A 13,843-nucleotide genomic window follows, 5' to 3' on the forward strand; every position below is an offset into this window, starting at 1 on the left:
ATTTGTACCAGTAATCACATAATTTCGAGTGCAATTTGGAAAAAATATGCAGAAGTAAATGTTTCAAAGGGTAACTTGACAAAATTTACAAGTGCTTGATTTATTCCAAATGGCGCGACTAAAAATCATGTAATTACTTTTAAATAATATATAGCAACTCAGAACTATTCTAAGTATTTTTTACATTTTTGAAAATCGTGACATCTTTTGCTGTTTCTAATAAAAAAAAAACACTCCATGCACAGTAACAACTAAAGTGCGCGATTTTTCGAATACTCAACTGTAAAATGCAAGAAAACCTTAGCGAAATGTTCTAATTGAGCAAAGCACAATTATCGTAGATGGAATGACTTTGAATTGCGTATATATAGAGGATGTGTCGAAGGACGCATGCTGACGCTTTGGGCGTGGGTCATCGCGATCTACTGTAAAAGCGACATCTTTTATTTTTTAAAAGTGCTTTTGCAAAACGTTTGTTTCAACGTTTCTCCAGTCAAACATTTAAACACAGTTCTAAACGGCTCTGGCAATAATTAAATTCAGCGTCTGTTTTAATACTCGACTCGGTGTCGTTACAAGGGACACACTTTTCATGATAAAATAACATGCGATTGGGCGTTCGTTTTCTATGCCTGATTACAAGTTAAAAATTAAAACATTTATATTGACGCATATTATCGATATTTTTTTTACCTGTACCTCGGTGAATTTTTATTCAAACTTTCTGATTATCTTTTTACATTTGACAAAGTAGTTATTTGTACTTAATCGACTTCTGCACTTAGAGTACGAAGTTTCAAATTTTGTTATCACAAAACATACGATTTGGTGGGGTCTTGATCTTATTACAACATAGCAAGCGATGTTCCCTTCTGCCTAGGATTCGTTAGAGGAAGTGAAAAACAAAACAAATCAAAACTCAAGCATAGAGACTGTAATATCAACCCTTTATTGCCACAAAACTTTGAGTTACAATTGCAATTTTATAAAAATAAAATTTATAGTGCAAATCTACGACGTTTAACAATGTTTCAGTGTGACAGATCTACCTTTTTTAGTTTTTCGTGTGCAATTTTCTCGGTTTCTTTTAAATAGCGTGTTTTGGATGAATATCGTATTCCTCTGAATCGTCTTCGGATGTCTCGAGATCAGCGAAAGCAGCAAGAATCTTCTGTTTAGCATCATCAGGAACTTCCTGTCCTTCATCAGATGAGACCGGCATCTCGTTTTCGTCCATCTTACCACGACGACGACGACGACGTCTTCGCCAAGCGTCACTAAAAACGAAACACAAATGTTGATTTGAGCAAACAAAACACCGTAAAACTAGATTCTTCGTAGACTAGTTGAAAAGCTGTGAAAACTCAGGAACAAATAAACTTCCGAGGAAAAGTAGGAAGATGATCGATAAGTATTTTAGGATTTGTGAAAAATTACTGTTACAATAATTACAATAAAAAACATACGCAATGTTTGGATCTAATGCGTTTTACTATTTTGACATTTTTCATAGAAAATAAAGTTTCCAAAACTCGGATCATATTTTGTGACTTTAAGTCTATGATTAAATGATAATTGCAGCAGTGCTTTTTTGTTTGTCTCAATCTGGGCCATTATATCGATGAGCGATCTTTAGAACGGATTTATTATCAAACTTATATAAGATAAAGGTTAAAAAAGACCTTAGACTGGGAAATGCTACAGCTTACATGATGCTACGCAAATTACCTGTCATCGATGAACAGAGATGCAACAACAAACATCACGAGAATTGCGATCAAAAACTTGTTCATCTTGTTAAACTCTGCAAAAAAAAGAAAGAAGGGAAAATACATTTTTTAATAACGTAAACATTTGTTACTTAAAAACGAAACAGTTTACCTATGTGCCTCAAAATATTTCAGTCAAAAACAAACCAAAATTCAACTGATTTCATACTTTTTATCATATTACTTTTCGTCAAAAAAAGAATTGAACTGATTTCATACTCAGCATTATTCTTACCTTTTGCCGTTTTGTGACGAGCCACAGAAAATACTTCTTCTTGCAAGTAGTGTTGACTGACTTTTGACTGTGCTGACGAGATATTTATAATGCCTGAGTTCAGTGTTATTTTAAAATAGTTAATGATTTGGTGACAGCCATCTGCTACACTAAATTACAGCTTGTTGTTCAATCGTCTTCTCATTATGCACAACTGTTAAGCGCTTTTCGGTAAAGTCAATGATGTAATATTTCAAAAACGATTGCGAGTGTTTCATCGGGGTTTCCAAACACGAGAAAACTGATGAAAGCACGAGGCCGTAGGCCGAGTGCTTTTATTGTTTTCGAGTGTTTGGAAACCCCGATGAAACACGAAGCACGAGTTTTTGAAATAGCTTCTCAATCGGCGCCTAATTGCAAACAAAATATATTATTCACGAAAACTTAATTTTTGATTTCTTTTGTTTAATTAGCGTACAGTTTGAAATCGGGGCCTTATTAGGGTTTTCCGATTTAGCGGAAAATTCACTTAAAAGGAACACATTTTTCCGCCTATTGAAAATCTTATTAAATTCAGTTAGTTAACCCATTAAAAGTACATTAATCTGCTGGCTTGTTTTCTCTGTTTTACTATCCCTCAGGAAAGTGGGATTCTACGGTAGTCTAAAATGTCAAAAGCTATCCCAGAAGAAAATGATGTTGTCGTCAAGTTTGGGATTGTGTTCATCAGTTTTTTCGGGACCAAACCGAAAATTTCCCTTCATCGGATTGACATAAAAGTTACACCAGTTATTGCTCTAGGATTTCGTAGTAACGGTAAACAGAAAACTCGAAATCAGGAAATCTTAAATTTTGCGCGATCTACTTTTCATTATAAAGAGCTATTACCAATATAGTAAAATGTGGTGCACATTTCTCAACAGCCTGCACAATCATCATATCTTCAATAGGTGTGTATCGATGATTTGACATTTTACGCTTTGGTAGCTTTTTCTTCCGCGTGTGTTGTCCACTGCTCGAGGGCAGTGTAATATCACCAGTGCAGCTCTCAAAAAGGTATTGCTCTCGTCAAATGACATATCTGAGGGCAGTCAGTCCACATGACATGGCCACAGTTTCGAAAGAAAGAAGAATTAGTTCTGAAACAAAAGGCAAGATAGAAAACAAGATACGTGTGATGTTAAACTGTTGTAAACTCCTAAGGTGTGACAAAAAAGGTGATATGTGATGTTTACCCGTGGAATTTTTATGTGCAAATGAAAAGAAAACAATAGAACAAAAAGATACCGCCTCATTTTCAACTCCCATCTTTCTATTTATTTGGTGGCAAAAAGCAGGTTGCAAAACCTTGGAGAAGTGTGAAGTTCCACAAATGGCAACTGTTTGGATAGAAAATAGTTGTGAAAAAGCTATGCTGCGAAAACTTTCATGTTCGTTAATGTTTGGGGTTACTCTGGTGTAAGAACTTGTAAAATGTTTCTTTGTTTTGGGGGCTATTGTTTTCCTGCTTTTTATTGTTTCGAGGTTCTTTGTTGTCTTGGCGTTCTTTGTTTTACGTTACTTGTGAGTTTCACAGGTTTCACAGGCTTTTACGTATGCGATTAAAAAGCCGCCTCCTTTCAGTAAATATTTTTTTACACCATGGATACTTTGACACCTAAAAACATTTTTCTTCAGTTGTCTCAGAAAATATACTGCTGTTTTCAATATATTTTTCTGGGAAAACTGTGATACGTAAACGTTGTATCTTGATTTTCAAGAAGTTTAAAAAGAATATAGTTTGCATTCCACCACGAGACATTGTATTTACTGCAAGGATTGCTAATTTAATCTACTCGTAAACAATGAATAACAACTGAAATTCCATTGTACAAATTGAAACAAACGGTACTTTGCATCTAATTAGCTATAACAGGCGGAAAAAGTCGTTCCATTTCCGTTTAATCGGAAAACCCTATTGCAAACAAAGGATATTATTCACGTTAACATTTAATTGGTACTATCTTTTGTTCAATTAGCGCATACTTGGTGATGATTATGTAAGATCTGTGTTTTTCACAACTAAGGGACAACTAAGCTTGTTTACTTAAAGCCGCCACAATTTGCATGCAGTGGCGTCCTGCTAGTTTTGAAACGTGGACGGGTTAGCTGAGAATGAATCTCGCCGGTTTCGGCCGCCCAAAAGTGTGCAAGACGATTTCTTGCTTGCACAGTCCAACCGTAGAAGTACACAGTGCAAAGACAAGTGAGCCGTTGAGGTTTTGAGAACTTGCGAAACAGCGCGCGAGCAAAAATTCCTTTTTCTTGACCCGGGAAGTGTACATGTGTTCAACGATTGTGATGTTCATCGCGTGCAAAGTCTTGAAGAGAAGTTGGAGGACCTGGATAGTCTGCTCACAAAATTCGTCCAAAAATTCGGTTGTGAAAAGGAACGGTGGTCGCTACGAGATATTCAGGAACGTTTTTGAATTGCGCGGTAAACGTAAATTTTAGAGTTATTCCAAACAGAAGCTTGTCTATTCAATCGGTGTTTGTGTCATTAATATTTAAATTAGGATAACCCTGCATCACAAGGGTTTGACGTTTTATCAAACTCTAGAGTTTGATATTTCATCAAACTATCGTGGAAAAAAACCTCTGTCCAGTGTTTCATCGGGGTTTCAAACCACACGCACCTGACCAAATTGGCGTATCCCGATTGGCTTGTGAATTCATGAATTATTAATGAGTTTGAGAACAGGATTTCCACCGTTTAATTGAGAAACAAAAAAAACGTATCTGCCGAGTTGTAAAAATATTTGCAGATGTAACCTTCGCAAAAAATATATTCATCAGTACCAAACGACTAGAAATTATCAAAAAAAGTCCCGCCCCAGGTGCAAAGATCTTTAAGAATATAGGTGAGCAATGTGTTTATTTCGGGACAGCTAAGTGAGTATCGAAAATGCTATTTAAAAAACTCATTAATAATTCATAAAGAAAATACAAAAGAAATTAATGTTTAATGAGTGTCTTTATATCTGATAAAGACACGGCTAAACTTTACGTCCAATTTTCTAGGCCAAAATAACCCCAAATCTAAATAAATTGATCTACATCAGAAGATTTTTAAGCCGTTCAATAAATTCGCAGTTCGTGTTTTATCAAGTCTAAAACACTCGGCTGCGCCTCGTGTTTTAAACTTGATAAAACACTGCTGCTCATTTATTAAACATTACGTAAACGTTCGTCAATTAGTAGGGGGAGCAAAAAAATTTACAAATGATATCTTACATTCATATATTATGATGAAAACGATTTACAGTTAGATTCATGATAAGTCATAAACTTGATGGGAAACGCTTCCGTTTCTGACAGTAACAAGAGACTAGATTTACATGTTAGTGCTTTAAAGAAAAAAATGGAGAAGAAAATACAGAAGCCTTGGTCGAGTCTCTAGGTTTCAAATAACTGAGAGACATTTTAGAATAATTGGCCATGAAAAAGTGTTTACGCTGTAATTGTCATCTTCTTTGGTAAGGGAGGCTTATCAGTTTTTTTTTCACCTAATAACGAATCATTGTTTACTGAAAAAGCCATAATTTCGTAAATTTTTTTAGGACATTTTTCTTTACTGGTACTAGTTCTTTTCTTTATCGCCTTGGAAGTCTAAAAATGAACTTCAAAGGCAAAGACAAAACGTGTGTTTGTTTTGAGATAATAAATTCATTCACCTGTAGTAGAAGTGTTACATAATTTGAAAAAGTGTTGTCAGTGCTTACACAAAGAATATACAAAATGTTGCCAAATCATCTATATGTTTATCAGTTACCCATGGTGGTTAGATTTCATGGAAGACGAGAACTTATGACCACTTTAAGCAAAAGCAAAAATTCACTTCTATCATTTGTAAAACTTTTCGCTTTCCCTACTAAACGAAGAATGTTTACTTAGCATGCATAGTGAAATAAAAATCAGGGTTATATCACTATTTTTCGATTCTCAATTAGCTGTCCCGAAATAAACACATTCATTTGTTTTCTTCCATTCTTAAAGAGCTATGCACCTGTAGCGGGACGTTTTTGATAATTTCTAGTCGTTTGGTAATATATTTTCACCAAGGCCACATCTGCAAATAATTTTACAACTCGGCAGATACGTTTTTGTTCATTAATTCAACGTGGAAATCCTGATCATTGATGTTGGAAAAGCGCTTAACAGTTGTTCATAATAAGAAGACGATTGAACAGAAAGCTGCAATTTAGTGTAGCAGATGGCTGTCACCAAATCATTAACTATTTAAAAATAACACTGAACTCAGGCATTATAAATATCTCGTCAGCAGAGCCAGTAGTCAGTCTACTTGCAAGAAGAAGAATTTTCTGCGGCTGGTCTTTAAAGGGCGAAAAGTAAGTATGATAAAAAGTATGAAATCAGTTTAATTTTGGTTTGTTTTTGACTGAAATATTTTGAGGCACATAGGTAAACTGTTTCGTTTTAAGTAACAAGTGTTTACCTTAGTTACAAATTTACTGTGCCTTCCGCTCTTTTTGCAGAGTTTATTAAGATGAACAAGCTTTTGATCGCGATTCTCCTGATGTTTGTTGTTGCATCTCTGTTCATCGATGACAGGTAATTTTCATAGCATCGTGTAAGCTGTTACTTTTCCCAGTCTGTGGTCTTTTTAAGCCTGTAATTTATCTTATATATTAGTAAGTTTGAAAATATATCCGCCTTCATTGATATAGTGGCCAGATAGAGACGGAAATTAACAGAAACAAAAAGGCACTGCTTCAATGAAAAATGTCAAAATATTAAAACGCATATCTTAAATACTCGCATTCTTCCTACTTTTCTTGTCGGAAGTTGTTCATGAAAGTTTTCACTGCTTTTTATCTAGGAAGAACCTAGTTTTACGGTGTTCTGTTTGCTCAAATCTACATTTGTTTTTTCGTTTTCAGTGACGCTTGGCGAAGACGTCGTCGTCGTCGTCGTGGTAAGATGGACGAAAACGAGATGCCGGTCTCATCTGATAAAGGACATGAAGTTCCTGCTGATGCTAAAGAAAAGATTCTTGCTGCTTTCGCTGATCTCGAGACATTCGAAGACGATTCAGAGGAATACGATATTCATCCAAAACACGCCATTTAAATGAAAGCCGGGGAACATTGCACACGAAAAGTTAAGCCGGAATGTAGAGTTGTCACATTGAAACACTATCAAACGTCGTAGATTTGCACCAATAGTTTTAAATTTAGGAAATTGTAATTATAACTCAGGGTTATGCGGCAATAAAGGCTTGTAATTTTAATCTCTATGCCTGTGTTTGTTTTGTTTTGTGGAGAATGGAAATATCTATGGCACATATATTGCAAAAAAATAAAGTTTTTAAATTGCGCATATGTGCGTATTTGAACCCTGGGTCATGAACTTAAAGTGCAGACATTACACATTAAATTTGCAGACATTATGCTATGTGCTTACTTGAACCTAAAATAATTCCAGAAACTTGCATTGTTTACTCGTGTTTTTGCGGGCTTTTCCTTTCCTTTCCTTCCTTTTCTTGTCATTTTATTCGACATAACTTTAGTAAAGAACTATCTTTACTTATCACTGAGATAATTTCTTTAAGCAAATAATTTTTTTTTACGATTGATACTGACCCAGCCTAATAAAATATATGCATACCACGGGAAAAACGTAGAGATAGAATGAAACTGAGTACCTATATATTAACAATACCCCAAACACTTTGAAATTAATTTAATTCTCCTGACTAGAATGAACTCTCTTTGTCTAACTATATACGACTACACATATGTATGATATCGAACATTCAAATATTTTAATGAAAATGATTTACATTTAGGTTATAAGTCATAAACCTGATGTCCGTAACGCCCGGGGGGTACTCTTATATGTGGCCTATATAGGTATGTGCCGCCCGATAGGGTATGGTTTTTGAGGTTCCGTCCTTAAATAGGGTATCTTTTCTCCTGCATGTGTTCCCGGTGTGATCCTTAGATAGGGTACCTAAATTCTATTAGCTAAAATAAACGCCCAGCTAAACGAAAAAAATATATCTTAAAACTGAAATTTTCTGTTCAGGTATTAGAAAAGCGATTTTATAAAGATTTGTGTCTTGCCGTGCGGGTAGCCGTTATTTGGGTCGTCACGGAACGCTTCTCTCCCCTTGAATAGGGTGTCATTTTTCGGTTTTGGGCCTTAAAAGGGTATCAATTTTCCCTTTCTTTATCCTTAAATAGGGTCAGGGTTTAAGAACCTCGGCGGCACACCCCTATCCGAAATTTATGGGAGTACCCCCCCCCGGACCGTAAAGCGTCTGTACTAACAGTAACAAGAGACTAGATTTACATGTTATTGCTTTAAAGAAAAAAATGCAGACTTTCAAGGTGATGAAAGAGAGAACTAGTTTGGATAACCAGTAAACAGAAAATGTCCTCGAAGAAATTCATTAAATTATGGTTCTTTCAGTAAACAAAAATTCGTTATTAGGTGAGAAAAACTGATAAGCCTACCTTACCAAAGGCCGGGTGACAATCACAGTACAAACACTTTTTCATGGCCGGTTATGTCTCACAGCTATTTGAAAAATAGAGACCCGAGGCTAATAGTTTTAACCAAAATTCAGGACAGCACAAGCAAAAATAAATCTTGTATTTTCTAGCCTTACAAAGTCTCGATACCAAGGATTCTGTATTCTTTTGCATTCTTTTTAAAGCACTAACATGTAAATCTAGTCTCTTGTTACTATCAGAAACAGAGGCGTTACACATCAAGTTAATGACTTATCTTGAACCTAACTTTAAATCGTTTTTATCATAATATTTGAATGTACTATATTTATTAATTAACACTTCAGGCGGCTGGTATATTGGAGGATAATGCCCAAGGCTGAAAGATTGTTTGAAAAATGAACAGTTGGCCGAAAAGCGCCGAAGCTTCGAGGGCAATTGTGAAATTTTGAGGACACTCTTAAGCCGAGGCCATTATCCTCCAATTTACCAGCAAGCCAGAAATTGGTTTATTTATTTTATAACCCTTTGATTAGTTTTTACAACCCGCTTTATCGCCGGTAAATAGAAAAACCATACAGTGATAATGAAGAAGAAACTGCGGTTGAAATAAATGCAAATTGATTGTTTTTTTGTTTTGTTTTTTTAACACGCGGATTTGATTAAATAGTTAGACCTGAAACGGTGACTTTTTTCGTTGCAGAACTATCGCTGCATTTGTCTATGATTGTATGTTAAATAGACAATCCATGTTGTTTACTTAATATCATTGTAGTTCTTTCAATACAATGTAAATTATTTGGTAATACCGTTATACCATGTACAGATATGGGGTAAGTTGTTGTTGTTGTTGTTATTTTGTACTTGTTTATAAAATCGGGTGACGAATATCAAATCGACGGGGTATATTATCTGATACCCGTGGTCCAATTTTGTACCACGTGATGCGTTTTGTCCAATGGTCGGTGGATTATAACATACAGTATATAGTTACCTTAGACAAAAAGAGTGCATTCTAGTCGAGAATTCAATTAATTTCAGTGTTTTGGTGTAACACTCTATACTGAGTAGAATTCCAAACCTTTGTGTGTTCTGGAGGAGAAAAAGGTCACTTTTTAAAAATTAAAAGATACGATTTGCTAGGGTCTTGATCTTATTACAACACAGCAAGCGATGTTCCCTTCTGCCTTAAATTTGTTTGAGGAAATGAAAAAAAAAACCACAAGCATAGATATTGTTATATTAACCCTTTATTGCCGCATTTCTTTGTGCTACAATTGCCATTTTTTGAAATTAAAACTTATCGTGCAAGTATAAGACGTTTTAATGTTTCAGTGTGGCTCTCAACTTCTTGTCGGCAATTTGGTTCCGGCTTCTTTTAAATGGCGTGTTTTGGATGAATATCGTATTCCTCTGAATCGTCTTCGGATGTCTCGAGATCAGCAAAAGCAGCAAGAATCTTTTCTTTAGCATCAGCAGGAACTCCCTGTCCTTGATCAGTTGAGACAGGCATCTCGTTTTCGTCCATCTTACCATTACGACGACGACGACGACGTCTTCGCCAAGCGTCACTGAAAACGGAAGAAACAAATGTAGATTTGAGCAAACAGAGTACAGTAAAACAAAGTTTTCTTTAGTTGAAAAGCTGTAAAAACTTTCATTAACAGCTCCCGAACAAAAGTTGGAAGATGGCGAGTATTTTAGGCTTTGTGAAAAATGGCATTTGTAAGAAACATTTGTAAAGAAACATACGCAATGTTTGGATATGCGTTTCAGTAATTTGAAATGTATCATTGGAAATTAAGATCATATTTTATGATTTTCATTCTATGATTAAATGATAAATGCTGCAGTCTCCTTTTGTTTTCCCTAATAGTTAATTTCCGTCTCTGTCTTGGCCAAAATATCGATGAATGATCTTTAGAGAGGATTTATTATCAAACTGAACATGTAAGATCAATTTTTACAAAGACCGCCGACTGGGAAAAGTTACAGCTTACACGATGCTACAAAAATTACCTGTCATCGATGAACAGAGATGCAACAACAAACATCACGAGAAGCGCGATCAAAAGCTTGTTCATCTTGACTACCTTTGCAAAAGGGAGAAAACCCAGCAAATTTGTTAATTAACGAAAACATTTGTTACTTAAATACGCCTAAATTTTTACATCTAAATTTTTTTAGTCGAAAGCAAAACAGAATTGAGCCGATTTTATACTATTTTTTTTTCTTACCTTTTGTCGTTAACGACTATCCGCAGAAAGTACTTCTTCTTGCAAGTGGTTTCAACTGACTACTGACTGTGCTGACGAGATATTTATAATGCCTGAGTTCAGTGTTATCTTCAAACAGTTAATGATTTGGTGACAGCCATCTGCTGCACTAAATTACTGCTTGTTGTTTAGTAGTGTTCTTACTATGCACAACTGTTAAGCGCTTTTTGGTATTATCAATGCTCATGTTTTTCCCGTTTAATTGATAAACAAAAACTCATCTTCCGAGTTGTAAAAATTCTCGCAGGTGTGTCCTTGGCGAAAATATAGTACCAAACGACCTAGAGATTATCAAAAAAGTCCCGCTACAGGTGCACACAACTCTTTAAGAATAGAAGTCAACAATGTGTTTATTTCGGGACAGCTAATTGAGTATCGAAAAAATAGTGATATAACCCTGATTTTCGTTTCACTATACATGCTATGTAAACGATCTTCGTTTAGTAGGTAGCGCGAAAAAATTTCAAAAATGATATAAGTAAATGTTTGCTGTTGTTTTAAGTGGTCATAAGTTCTCGTCTTCAATGAAATCTAACCACCATGGTTACCTGATAAAGATAGATGATTTGTCAACATTGTGTATTTTCTTTGTGTAAGCACTGACAACACCATATGAAATTATCTGACACGTTCTACTACAGGTGAATGAATTCATTAAAAAAAAAAATACATGTGTTGTCTTGGCCTTTGAAGATTATTTTTAGACTTCCAAGGCGATGAAAGAGAGAAGAGAGAACTAGTTTGGATAGCCAGTAAACGGAAAATGTCTTCAAAAAATACATAAAATTTTGACCCTTTTCAGTAAACAATGATTCGTTATTAGGTGAAAATGACTGATAGGCCTCCCTTTCCAGAGGAAGATGATAATCACAGTGCAAACACTTTTTCATTGCCAGTTATTCTAAAATGTCTCACAGTTATTTGAAATTTAGAGACCCGAGGCTTGTAGTTTTAACCAAACTTCAAGACAGCACAACGGCAAAATTAAACCCCGATTTTTAAGCCTTACAAATTCTCGATACCAAGGTTTCTGTATTCTCTCCTACTTTATTTCTTTAAGGCATTAACATGTCAATCTAGACTCTTGTTAATCTCAGAAACGGAGGCGTTACCCATAAATAGGCGATTTACATGAAACAGTTTACACTAAAAAATTGGCCAATTTAACAGCAAACACTAAAACTTATGCGCAAATAACACTAAACACTTAACCCCATTCAGACCCTCTACTAATGGATGATAACCGTATATTAACTGTACTGAAAAACTTAAAAAAAGATGCTCTGAATCCATTCCTTAGGGGTTTTTACCTTGTAAGGGTCATTTAGCTCGGTTTTGAGTTATAAGTATTTAAAGATAAAATTTAGGGTGTTTTTGACAAGCTTTACCGCTGCTATGGTAACCTGATAGGTCATACATACATACATACTTTATTTAACGTGGAAAAAAGTACACACTTAGCTGTTAGCTAGTTTACAGGTGCTCCACGATTAAAAGTTTAGTATTTACAAAAGTATTTACATCAAAACAAAGGGTATAAAGGTGATCATTTTTCCACCAATATTGCTGTAAACCATTGTAAGACACCTTAAGGGGTTAAATGTAGGCGAATGAGAGCATTAAAGATAATTTGAAAGGATAATTACATTTATCTTGACTGATTTTTTTTTCCTTAAAGTTGATTTATAATTCCCTGATTCGCTTTATACATCCGAGTTTCAATGCTAGTACTGTCACAATAATTATACCAATGGTCACTGGTGAAAATCGGACAAGAGAAATTAAGTTTTCAAATGTGAGAATAAACACCGTCATATCAGGGTTGTAAGGAGTCCTGTTACCCAATTGGTGCCCGTAATGAGGCTGGATCATGTGAAGTGGTCACTTACTTGAGGTTAAAAACAATAAAAATTGTAAACCACCAAGAGGTTCCCACTCTAGTGACTTTGGTATTTCGGAAAAGTGGAGATGAAACTCACCCAGATTTCTTCTCATTTCTAAAATGGCAAATGCTAATAAGTATATAATAAGTATATCCAGTGCATAAGGAGAATGACTATCTGTGATTTCCTTACTTGCGAGTTTAAAGGAAAGCCACGAGCCATGTGGCCCACACTGGAGCTTATCCCGGTTTCCGTAGCATTAAGCAGCTGGGAATATTTCTACTCTCCTCTGAATGGGATGCTACTGCTAGTCCATCACAGGGTTCTCCCCCCAACATTATGTGGCTGGTACCCATTTATACACCTGGGTGGAGAGAGGCAAAATCAGAGTAAAGTGCCTTGCCCAAGAACACAATACAAGTGACCCTGGCAGGGGCCTTGAACTCGGAACGCTCAATCCGGAGTCCAGCGAACTGACCATTAGGCCACCGCGCCAAGTTTAAAGGCCTGGTGTTTAACTTAGCAGGATGATATTTTTAGCTTAGGAAATTGCAATCGTGTGAAAAAATATTCACCTTACACTAAAGAGTATGATCAAAATCCAGTTGAGCCTTGATTTAACAAACCCCTTTAGAACAGCCCAGCTGAAGTTACTGACAGTAAAATGAATTAAGACAGAAGCCCAATATAACAAGTCTGTTGTAATGAATACACTTTTGGAGAAGAGTGACAGCCTGTATTGAGAGTGAACACACAAACATTTACAGCCATATCGTACTCTTGGAGAGGATAGGAAAATGTAAATAAACAATTTCTAAGTGTGAAAATGTGATACAATTTTTAAGGCAAAAGGACAAACGAACAACACAACAGTCTAATAGCACACAGAAGCATTTTTAATACCCCCTACCCCTCTTATCCTCTTCCCCAATTGATTGTTTGCAACCTATTATCGAAAAGAGATTAGAAAGACAGCTTTATCAAATAGAGGTTATGTTGGTGAAGTAAAAAAGAGCTTATCAGAAAACATTGGCACTCTTGTGTCAGGATTTGCTAAAGTAAACTACAAAGTACACATACCGGTATATGTTCAGAACTATATATTACAGCCAGTTCTCCTGGATGTTATATGCAAGGCCCTGTAAGGGATTGAAAGGGGTCCTGTGTCACTCGTTTGAATTATAAA

The 13,843-nt window shown here is 35.6% G+C and overlaps 1 long non-coding RNA gene across 2 annotated transcripts; it reads right to left on the bottom strand.

Moving 5' to 3' along the window:
- Window positions 1–1,057: 1,057 nt before the first annotated feature.
- LOC144650771 (uncharacterized) lies at window positions 1,058–4,038 on the bottom strand. 2 transcript variants are annotated; one of them, XR_013570193.1, is made up of 4 exons: window positions 3,937–4,038; window positions 2,005–2,477; window positions 1,729–1,804; window positions 1,058–1,277 (listed from the first exon to the last, which is right to left on the bottom strand). It is a non-coding gene; the product is annotated as an uncharacterized LOC144650771 (long non-coding RNA). The 2 variants fall into 2 exon arrangements; XR_013570191.1 differs by lacking the exons at window positions 2,005–2,477; window positions 3,937–4,038 and having other exon boundaries at window positions 1,729–1,866.
- Between the last annotated feature and the right edge of the window lie 9,805 nt (window positions 4,039–13,843).

The sequence above is a fragment of the Oculina patagonica genome, chromosome 1 (assembly GCF_052425735.1).
Source record: "Oculina patagonica isolate OP01 chromosome 1, crgOcupat, whole genome shotgun sequence".
NCBI lineage: Eukaryota > Metazoa > Cnidaria > Anthozoa > Scleractinia > Oculinidae > Oculina > Oculina patagonica.